The sequence below is a fragment of the Macaca fascicularis genome, chromosome X, assembly GCF_037993035.2.
Source record: "Macaca fascicularis isolate 582-1 chromosome X, T2T-MFA8v1.1".
Classification (NCBI taxonomy): Eukaryota; Metazoa; Chordata; class Mammalia; order Primates; family Cercopithecidae; genus Macaca; species Macaca fascicularis.
This window is the reverse complement of record NC_088395.1, coordinates 111,567,093-111,579,095: the sequence shown is the minus strand read 5'-3', so window position 1 is coordinate 111,579,095 and position 12,003 is coordinate 111,567,093. Positions and strand designations below refer to the sequence as shown.

Below are 12,003 nucleotides of genomic sequence, written 5' to 3'. Positions count from 1 at the left end.
TTGCTAAGGAGTGATTTACTTCCAATTATGTGGTCAATTTTAGAATAAGTGCGATGTGGTGCTGAGAAGAATGTATATTCTGTTGATTTGGGGTGGAGAGTTCTGCAGATGTCTATTAGGTCCACTTGGACCAGAGCTCAGTTCAACTCCTGAATGTCCTTGTTAATTTTCTGTCTCATTCATCTGTCTAATATTGACATTGGGGTGTTAAAGTCTCCCACTATTATTGTGTTGGAGTCTAAGTCTCTTTGTGGGTCTCTAAGAACTTGCTTTATGAATCTGTGTGCTCCTGTATATGGTGCATATATATTTAGGATAGTAAGCTCTTCTTGTTGCATTGATCCCGTTACCATTATGTAATGCCCTCTTTTGTCTTTTTTTTTTATCCTTGTTGATTTAAAGTCTGTTTTATCAGAGACTAGGATTGCAACCCCTGCTATTTTTGTTGTTGTTGTTGTTTTGCTTTCCATTTGCTTGGGAAATATTCCTCCATCCATTTATTTTGAGCCTATGTGTGTCTTTGCATGTGAGATGGGTCTCCTGAATACAGCACTTCAGTGGATCTTGACTCTTTATCCAATTAGCCAGTTAGTCTTTTAATTGGGGCATTTAGCCCATTTACATTTAAGGTTAATATTGTTATGTGTGAATTTGATCCTGTCTTTATGATGCTAGCTGGTTATTTTCCTTATTAGTTGATGCAGTTTCTTCATAGTGTCGATGGTCTTTACAATTTGGTATGTTTTTGCAGTGGCTGGTACCGGTCTTCTTTTCCATGTTTAGTGCTTCCTTCAGGAGCTCTTGTAAGGCAGGCCTGGTGGTGACAAACTCTTAGCATTTGCTTTTCTATATTTTATTTCTCCTTTGCTTATGAAACTTATTTGGCTGGATATGAAATTCTGGGATGAAAATTATTTTAAGAATGTTGAATATTGGCTCCCACTCTCTTCTGTCTTGTCGAGTTTCCTGCAGAAGGATCCACTGTTAGTTTGATGGGCTTACCTTTGTGGGTAATCCAACCTTTCTCTCTGGCAGCCCTTAACATTTTTTCCTTCATTTCAACCTTGGTGAATCTGACAATTATGTCTTGGGGTTGCTCTACTTGACAAGTATCTTTGTGGTGTTCTCTGTATTTCCCGAATTTGAATGTTGGCCTGTCTTGCTAGGTTGGGGAAGTTCTCCTGGATAATATCCTGACGAGTGTTTTCCAACTTGGTTCCATTCTCCCTGTCACTTTCAGATACACCAATCAAATGTAGATTTGGTCTTTTCACGTAATCCCATATTTCTTAGAGTCTTTATTCATTCCTTTTCATTCTTTTTTCTCTAGCCTTGTCTTCTCACTTTATTTCATTAAGTTGATATTCAATCTCTGATATCCTTTCTTCCGCTTGATCAATTTGGCTATTGATACTCGTGTATGCTTCATGAGGTTCTTGTGCTGTGTTTTTCAGCTCCATCAGGTCATTTATGTTCTTTAACCTGGTTATTGTAGTTAGCAATTCATCTAACATTTTTTCAAGGTTCTTAACTTCCTTGCATTGGGTTAGAACATGCTCCTTTAGCTCAGAGGAGTTCATTATTACCCACCCTCTGAAGCCTACTTCTATCAATTCATCAAACTCATTCTCCGTCCAGTTTTGTTTCCTTGCTGGTGAGGGGTTGTGATCCTTTGGAGGAGAAGAGGCGTTCTGGTTTTTGGAATTTTCAGCCTTTTTGCACTGGCCTATCCCCATCTTTGTGGATTTATATACCTTTGGTCTTTGATGTTGGTGACCTTCGGATGGGGTCTCTGAGTGGACGTACTTTTTGTTTATGTTGATGCTATTCCTTTCTCTGTGTTAGTTTTCCTTCTAACAGTCAGGCCCCTCTGCTGCAGGTGTGCTGCAGTTTACTGGAGGTCCACTCCAGACCCTGTTTGCCTAGGTATCACCAGCAGAGGCTGCAGAACAGCAAAGATTGCTGCCTGTTCTTTCCTCTGGAAGCTTCACCCCTGAGATGCACCCACCAGATGCCAGTCAGAGCTCTCCTGTATGAGGTGTCTGTCAGCTCCTACTGGAATGTGTCTCCCATTCAGGATACCCGAGATCATGGACCCACTTGAGGAAGCAGTCTGATCCTTAGCAAAGTTCGAACTCTGTGAACCCAGGAGCTGGTTTTTTGAAAATATCAACAAAATAGATAGACTGCTAGCCAGACTAATAAAGAAGAAAATAGAAAAGAATCACATAGACACAATAAAAAATGATAAAGGGGATATCGCCACCGAATCCACAGAAATACAAAATACCACCAGAGAGTACTATAAACACCTCTATGTAAATAAACTAGAAAACCTAGAAGAAACAGATAAGTTCCTGGACACATACACCCTCCCAAGTTTAAACGAGGAAGACGTTGGATCCCTGCATACAGCAATAATAAGTTCTGAAATTGAGGCAGTAATTAATAGCCTACCAACCAAAAAAAGTCCAGGACCAGATGGATTCACAGCCAAATTCTACCAGAAGTACAAAGAGGAGCTGGTACCATTTCTTCTGCAACTATTCCAATGAATAGAGAAAGAGGGAATCCTCCTAACTCATTTTATTAGGCCAGCATCATCCTGATGCCAAAATCTGGTAGAGACATAACAAAAAAAGAAAATTTCAGGCCAATATCCCTGATGAACATCGATGCAAAAATCCTCAATAAAATACAGGCAAACTAAATCCAGCAGCACATCGAAAAGCTTATTCACCATGATCAAGTTGGCTTCATACTTGGAATGCAAAGTGGTTCAACATATGCAAATCAATACACATAATCCATCACATAAACAGAACCAATGACAAAAACCACATGATTATCTCAATTGATGCAGGGAAGGCCTTCAAAAAAATTCAACAGCCCTTCACACTAAAAATTCTCAATAAACTAGGTATTGATGGAACATATTTCAAAATAATAACTATTTATGACAAACCCACAGCCAATATCCTACTGAATGGGCAAAAACTGGAAGCATTCCTTTGAAAACCAGCAGAAGACAAGGATGCTGTCTCACCACTCCTATTCAACATAGTATTGGAAGTTCCGGCCAGGGCAATCAGGCAAGATAAATAAAGGGTATTGAAATAGGAAAAGAGGATATCAAATTGTCTCTGTTTCCAGATGACATGATTGTATAATTAGAAAACCCCATCATCTCAGCCCAAAATCTCCTTAAGCTGATAAGCAACTTCAGCAAAGTCCCAGGATACAAAATCAATGTGCAAAAATCACAAGCATTCCTATACACCAATAACTGACAAACAGAGAGCCAAATCATAAGTTAACTCCGATTCACAATTGCCACAAAGAGAATAAAATACCTAGGAATACAACTTGCAAGGGATGTGAAGGACCTCTTCAAGGAGAACTACAAACAACTGCTCAAGGAAATAAGAGAGGGAACAAACAAATTGAAAAACCTTCTACGCTCATGGATAGGAAGAATCAATATCATGAAAATGGCATACTGACCAAAGTAATGTATAGATTCAATGCTATCCCCATCAAGTTAACATTGACTTTCTCCACAGAATTGGAAAAAAACTACTTTAAATTTCATATGGAACCAAAAAAGAGCCTACATAGCCAAGACAATCCTAAGCAAAAAGAACAAAGCTTGAGGCATCACACTACCTGACTTCAAACTATACTACAAGGCTACAGTAACCAAAACAGCATGGTACTGGTACCAAAGCAGATATATAGACCAATGGAACAGAACAGAGGCCTCAGAAATAACACCACACATCTACAACCATCTGATCTTTGACAAACCTGACAAAAACAAGCAATGGGGAAAGGATTCCTTATTTAATAAATGATGTTGGGAAAACTGGTTAGCCACATGCAGAAAACCAAAACTGGACTGTTTTCTTATACCTTATACAAAAATTAACTCAAGATGGATTAAGAATTAAACATAAGTCCTAAAAATCATAAATACCCAGAAGAAAACCTAGGCAATACCATTCAGGGCATTGGCATGGGCAAAGACTTTATGACTAAAACACCAAATTCAATGGCAACAAAAACCAAAATAGACAAATGGCATATATTTAAACTAAAGAGTTTCTGCATGGCAAAAGAAACTATCATTAGAGTGAACAGGCAACCTACAGAATGGGAGAACATTTTTGTAATCTATCCATCTGACAAAGGGCTAATATCCAGAATCTACAAAGTTAAACAAATTTATAAGAAAAATGAAACAATACCATCAAAAAGTGGGTGAAGGATATGAACAGACACTTCTCAAAAGATGACATTTATGTGGCCAACCAACATGAATAAAAGCTCATCATCACTGGTCATTAGAGAAATGCAAATCAAAACCACAATGAGATACCATCTCATACCATTTAGAATGGCGATCATTAAAAAGTCAGGAAACAACAGATGCTGGAGAGGATGTGGAGAAATAGGAATGCTTTTATACTGTTGGTGGGAGTGTAATTAGTTCAACCATTGTGGAAGACAGTGTGGTGATTCCTCAAGGATCTAGAACTAGAAATACTGTTTGACCCAGCAATCCTATTACTGGGAATACACCCAAAGGATTATGAATCATTCTACTGTAAAGGCACATGCACACATATGTTTATTGCAGCACTATTCACAATAGCAAAGACTTGGAACTAACCCAAATGCCCATCAATGATAGACTGGATAAAGAAAATGTGGCACATATACACTATGGAATACTATGCGGCCATAAAAAAGGATGAGTTTGTGTCCTTTGTAAGTACATGGATGAAGCTGGAAGCCATCATTCTCAGCAAACTAATACAAGAACAGAAAACCAAACATCGTGTGTTCCCACTCATAAGTAGGAGTTGAACAATGAGAATACATGGACACAGGGAGGGGAACATCACATACCAGGGCCTGTCAGGGAGTGGGGGGCTAAGGGAGGGATAGCATTAGGATAAATACCTAATGTAGATGACTGGTTGATGGGTGCAGCAAAGCACCATGGCACGTGTATACCTATGTAACAATACTGCACATTCTCTACATGTACCCCAGAACTTAAAGTATAGTAATAATTAAAAAAAAAAAAAAGGAATAACAAGTGTGATCTTTGCTCCAGTTCCCAATAAGTTCCTCATTTCCATCTGAGACCACCTCAGCCTGGATTTTGTTGTCCACATCACTATCAACATTTTGGTCAAAACCATTCAGCAAATCTCTAGAAAGTTGCAAACTTTACCACATCTTCCTGTCTTCTTCTGAGCCCTCCAAACTGTTCCAACCTCTGCTTGTCACCCAACTCCAAAGCCGCTTCCATGTTTTTGGGTATCTTTATAGCAGTACCCTACTCTTTGTGGTACTAATTTCCTGCTTTAGCCTGATGTCACATTGTTATAAAGATAGTACCCAAGACTGGGTAAGTTATAAAGGAAAGAGGTTTAATTGACTAATGGGTCTGTGGATGGGAAGGTCTCAGGAAACTTACAATCATGGCAGAAAGGTAAGCAGGCATGTATTACATGGCAGCAGGCAAGAGAAGAGTGTGTGTAGGAGGAACTGTCGCTTATAAAACCATCAGATCTCATGAGAACTCCCTCACTTTTATGAGAACAGCTTGGGGGAAACTGCCCTCATGATCCAATCACCTCCCACCCAGTCCCTTCCTTGACATATGGGGATTATGGGAACTACAATTCGAGATGAGATTTGGATGGGGACACAGATCCAAACTGTATCAGTTGCCTATGTTTTTGATGTCATCTCCAAAAAAATCTTAGCTCAGACCAATGTCAAGAAGCTTTCCCCTGTGTTTTCTTCTAGTATTTTTACAATTTTAGGTCTTATATTTAAGTCTTTGATCCATTGATTTGATTTTCACATATGATGTGACAGTCTAATTTCACTCTTCTGCATGTGGATATCCAGTGTTCCTAACACCATGTATGGAAGAGACTAGTCCTTTACCTATTGCATATTACTAGCACCTGTGTCAAACATCAGTTGGCCATAAATATATTAATTTATTTTGTGGCTCTCTAATCTGTTCCATTGGTCTGTATATGTGTTCTTATGCTGCTACCATGCTATTTTGGTTACTATAGCTGTGTGGTAAATTTTCAGATCAGGTAGAATGATGTCTCTGGTTTTGTTCTTTTTGCTGAAGATTGTTTTGGCTATTTGGGATTTTTGTGATTTCATATGAATTTTAGGATTCTTTTTTATATTTCTGTGAAAAATGACCTTGGAATTTTGATAGGAATTGCATTGAATCTGTGGATTTCTTTGGGTACTATGGCTATCTTGATAATATTAATTTTTCAACTCCATGAACATATCTTCCCATATATTTGTATTTTTCATTTTTAAATTTAAATTTTGATAGTTTGTGGTATAAAAATATTTTACTTCCTTGGTTAAATTTATTCATGAGTATTTTTTTCTATTGTTTTTTAAATGGGATTATTTTCTTTATCTTTTTCAGATAGTGTGTTGTTTGTATAGACAAATGCTACTGATTTTTCTGTGTTGATTTTGTATCCTGCACTTTTACTGTTCTCATTTTAACAATTTTTCATGGAGTCTTTAGGGGTTATCTATGTATATGATCTTGTTGTCTACAGAGAAAATTTCACTTCTTCTTTCCTATTGGGTTGCCAATTAAAAACTTAAATATAAACAAATTCAAATTATGTAAAATCAAAAATTTAGTCCTTCAGTCACACTAGTCACATTTCAAGTGCTCAGCTGTCCCATGTAGCTAATGGCTGCTATATTGCATAGCACAGATTTAGAACACTTTTAACCTTACAGAAAATTTTAGTGGACACAAAGAAACATCATATATATTTATGTATACATGTGTATGTAAATGCATAGAAAGGGAACTGGAAAGATGTATATCAGACCATTGAAGATGGGGGAAGGAAGCAAAAAAGGATTTTCATGTTTTGTTCTGTATACTTTCATATTGTTTAAAAGGTGAACACACACACACACACACACACACACATAGAGTCTTACTCTGTTGCCCAGGCTGGAGTGCAGTGGCACGGTCTCGGCTTATTGCAACCTCCACCTCCTGGGTTCAAGTGATTCTCCTGCCTCAGCTTCCCCAGTAGCTGGGATTACAGGCGCTCATCACCATGCCGGACTAATTTTTGTGTTTTAGTAGAGATGGGGTTTCACTGTGTTAGTCAGGCTGGTCTTGAACTCCTGACCTCAAGTGATCCACCTGCCTCAGCCTCCCAAAGTGCTGGTATCATAAAAGGTGAACATATTCTTTATGAAATTTGAGAAAATACAGTAACTATTTAGAGAGTAAGCCAATTATGAAAAGAAAAATAGACTGCCTTAAGATATGAAGATAAGGAAGACCTTCCTGAAAAGTCTGAAGCCTGAAAAGCCTGAAGGGTTGGGGGAAGGTGCCCTTCCTGGCGGAATATCTTCACTTAAGGATTCTGCTTAGCTGTTGCCTCAGTGTATGGCACACAGAAAACATCTGCTGCCAAATAAAGTATTAATTAGAAAAGGCTCTGCTGGGGCCAGAGGCAAAGGAGTAGATTTTTGGTTTTTGCCCAGATAATAAGGAGCCTTATGAGAAACTATTCTCCAATGAGCAAAATAGTCTCTTCAGCTTGGTCTTGTCTAGACCAAGAGATTCCCAAGGCAAATTCAGAGCAACTCTTGAAATATCAGGTAACAGCCCCATCAAGAAAATCAAAAACCATTCTATGCCCAGCAAAAGAAGCTATGCTGAGACCTTTCTCACGCAGGCAAGGGACCAAGGAGCTGGGGCTAGCCATCTTGACTTGTTTTATACCTTAGAAAGAATTCTTGAATTATTCAATGAACCTTCGCCAAAAGGGTTGTTGAGGTAAAGCAAGAAGCAGAAAATCAATCCCAATGAGAATAATAGATTTTAACTTTTAGTTTAAGGACAAAAGTTGATAATGAAAAGGTTCTGATAATTCAACTCCTGTTGGAAGAATATAATTATTACCCCAAAGCCCTCAAATATCCCTTACTTTCTTTTTTTCTAAAACAAGTCTTTATTTTGTTTTAATCTGATGTAAAGCTAAAATGCCTTTGTTGTATAAAAATGAAATATAGAAATATATAATAAAGAGAAAGTCATCTAGAATTCCCAGCCCTTGCTCCATACAACATAATGTCCCCATTTCTTTTCTCTAAAATATACTACATTATTTTTGTAGAATCAAACTAAAACTGTGTTATAAAACTTGCTTGTTTCATTTAACGACATAATTTGAATTCCTTTCTATGTTGGTAAATAGAAAGAAATTATCTTCAGGCCAGATTTACACAGTCACATCCAAATGAAGGCTTGCAGAATTTGTAAAAATTTATATTTTGATTCACTTAAACATTTTAAAATTATTATAAATGTAAAGTGGATTTTATTGGGTGGGAATTTAAATTTCCACATAATTATTCATGTAGTCCAGATGACTCTGATTCGCCACTGCCCACTCTGTGGCTCCCCACTCTGTGTGCTGTGCTGCCCACTCTGTCTCCAGATGGTATGGCTGTTTAAAAGGTCAGGGAAATCAGGAGAAGCCTCCTTCACTTCCTAACCATCACCCCCATCTTTGTTCTTACTTGGGCCATTTTCCTTAGGAGGAAGCTTACCTGACATTGTGCCATCTTGGGGAACAGGTCAGGGAGCAACTTGGCTAAAAGTACAAGGCTCAGTTGTGATCACAACCATGAGGTGTTCCAGAAACCTGTTCTTCTAACCTTGACAAATTTTTAAGGCACTTCTATTGATAATACAACCATTTGCAGCTTCGATAGCCTCAAAAGGAAAGTATTAAAATGCATAAAACAATTTCTTGCCTCCTATCAACCATTTTACATGTTTTGCAGCATCCCAAATTCTCAGGAATTTTAAGAAGAGTGAAATAGACTACCTTTTTAGAACCTTGGTATAATTGGATGTCAACCTAACACTACTTCTGGTACAATCTATCACTGAGCATGATGCTACCTGACAATGCCTAATGAAAGTTGACAGATTCATTTCTGCTGGGTTAGAGAAGTCAGCTGTCCACCAGAGAGCTCAACATTCTTTCTAATCAGTGCTCACTCAGAGATCCCAGGAGATAGGAAGGAACAAATTATTACATTGAAGAAACAAAAGCCATGAGCTTCCTGTCACAATAGTTCTTAACATATTTATAGATTTTTATACTGATAGAGACCTTGGAGAAATTATCTAGGGCAAACCCATCCATTTTACAGATGAAGAAACTAAGGCTTTGAGAGGGGAAATAGCATAGAACACATTGGTCTCAAGGCTGAGACTGGAACCTAGGTGTTTTTGTATCTATATTTCTGTCTGATTTAACTTTACTAATAAAAGACTGTGTTGTAAAGGTTGACACATCACTATGGATTAATAAACACAGAATACTGAACTTATGGACTAGTTTCTAAGTTCTGGTTAGAATTTGCTGAATTTTCTAGTAATAGATGATATCATTATTATTCCTGGAGTCCATTTTAAGGTCATCAAGTAGACCAGGGTTTTTCTTAATTTATAAAAAGGCAAAAAAGGAAGACCCAATCATATATTTTAATGATATTAGTAAACATTAACATGTTACAATATGTTTGACTTGTGTCTCATTACTCCTTTCTCATCTTCTAGAGTAAAATTTTACTGGAGAGCCTACTCTTTAGCTATCCATCTTGTTTTCAAACATATCGAGAGTAAAGATGATTCATGTATTCCTCAGTATTCATAAACCAGACCAAGGTGTCTTCTTTCACTCTGGTTAATGCCACAAGTTATCATCATATGTAGTTATTTCACAATATTCACAGCACTTTAATATACAATTTACTTAATAATAATCAATATGTTTCAATAGGACATAGTTTTTGTGTCTTTTTACTTAAGATAGAAGATTATCTGTATCTCTCTTTCCCTTGATCTGCAAAATAGGTATGATAATAATACCTACCTCATAGGGTTGGTATGAGAATTAAATGAGTAGCTATTGTAGAATGCTTGGAACACTGCCCGACACATAGTACTTGTTAAATAAGTTTGTTGCACAATAAAGCACCTACAGGACATCAAACTCCAGACCAAATTGAAGTGTCTGAGCCAGGGGTTTTTCAGTCTTGGCTGTACATTGGAATGTACTGTGGAGCATTTAAAATGAAGATGCTTAGGCTCCACTGCAGATCTGCTGAATCCAAGCCTCCAGCGTAGGTGGAAACGAGATGGAAATGGTCTCTGTATGTGTATTCATGTGAACGTGTGTATGTGTGTGTGCGTGCACACGCGTGTATGCGTGCGCATGTGTGTCTCTGCAGGTATTTTGTCTAAGTTTAAAAGTTTCCTAAATACCCTCAGTTAAGAACAGCCAGTCTAGAGACTGGTGACTACATGGTAACATCTTCTATGTGGTAGGTCTTATGCAGAGGAACTTGCAAAACAACAGTTAAAACAAAGTGCAGTTTTTAACTTTGTGTGGCATGCTCAAACATAAACTTACCAAATTGGTATTCCTTTCCAATTCACCAGTTCCACCCAATCTGCCCAGCTTAACCAAAGTGTAAAATTCTTAAAGCACCCTCCTGACACCACTTCCAGGCCATATTTAAAGAGATGGGGCATTAACTCAGATAACATTTCAAAGAAGATTCTGGGAAGGGAGAGTTTTGGCATTCCTTTTAGAACTCTACTGCCTTGTCTGTCTTAGCTTCAAAGCAAAGTTCACTGTAATATTCCTGATGCTATTTGTTATACTCTGCCCTAATTCACCTCCTTCACAATGAAGAATAATATTTAATAAAAGTCAATTAAAATATGTGTCGAGGGAGAAAGGGGAGCTTGGTAACAAAGGGAAGACTACCCACCATCAAAGCATTGATTATTTGAGTGTACAGACTTACTGAGAGTTCCAAAACTCCTCCCACAATCCACATTGGTATTTCTTAAATTCAAGTTGTTACTTGAACTTCACAACTCTGAAACACCAATCAAAAACACGTCTTCATGGGGCTAGTAAGTCCAGGCATATATGTAACTGAGAAAATACACTTCTCCATCCCTTATAACAATCATATTTGTCAGTCAAAATGTCAGTAGTTGCTCTTAGGACACATTTGAGTTTAGTCACTATCACAGTTGGTACTATTGTAGTAGGTTTTGTTTCAAGGAACTGTTACTCAGTAAGTCAAGTATAATTTTGGATATAAAGTGGTTAAAATTAATAGGCAACAAGGGTTATATGTGGTAAGTAGGCAGGATGACTAGGGAAACTGATGAAGATATATTCTGGGACCAGAACAAAGGCAACTGTCTCCATGAAGTATTATGGAGAAGCAAGGAAGAAGAGATTTAATTTTGAGAGTGAGGACAGAAAGGAAAATGTTGGTATCAGTGTTTCGAAACAGTAGAAAGCCTTTCGTTTCTGAACCAATGCAGTTCAGCCTGCTTCCCATTCAGAGTCATCACACCTCCCTTCAGCTATAGCCCATCTCCCAACACCAGTAACTTGCAGTGTTCAGCTAATTTCAACCTCCCTTTTACCCATTGTGTTAAACCAAGACAGATCTGAAAACCACTTCAAGAATCCCCCTCCAGAGTTGGGAAGTAAGGAATGGGGGAGGGGAAGGGAGAGAGGTAAACATACAGATTAACCTAAAAGGAATCATTACCCAACAGCTAGGTATTCTGTCTTGGTTACCAAATGTAATGTAACTCCTGCCTAAGGTAACATCTTCTTTGCAGTAGGTCTTACTCAGCGGAACTTGTAAAACAACAATTAAATTAAAACAAAGTGTAGTTAGAAACCATTTCTTAAAATAGCATAGGCAACACAACCCCACTGCCAGCATTTTATATAAAAGTGAGAGCTTTTAGGTATTTGAACACTGAAAATGTTTTATACATTTTGCAATATTCTTCATACTCATCAGTTCTATCTATTTTCCAAGACGACCAGTAGGTTATTCAATTGAGAC

The 12,003-nt window shown here is 37.7% G+C and overlaps 1 protein-coding gene across 2 annotated transcripts in view; it reads right to left on the bottom strand.

Annotated features, from left to right (window-relative positions):
* IL1RAPL2 (interleukin 1 receptor accessory protein like 2) overlaps positions 1-12,003 on the bottom strand; it is a 1,296,718-nt gene that overhangs the window by 753,893 nt on the left and 530,822 nt on the right. The window lies entirely within an intron of this gene.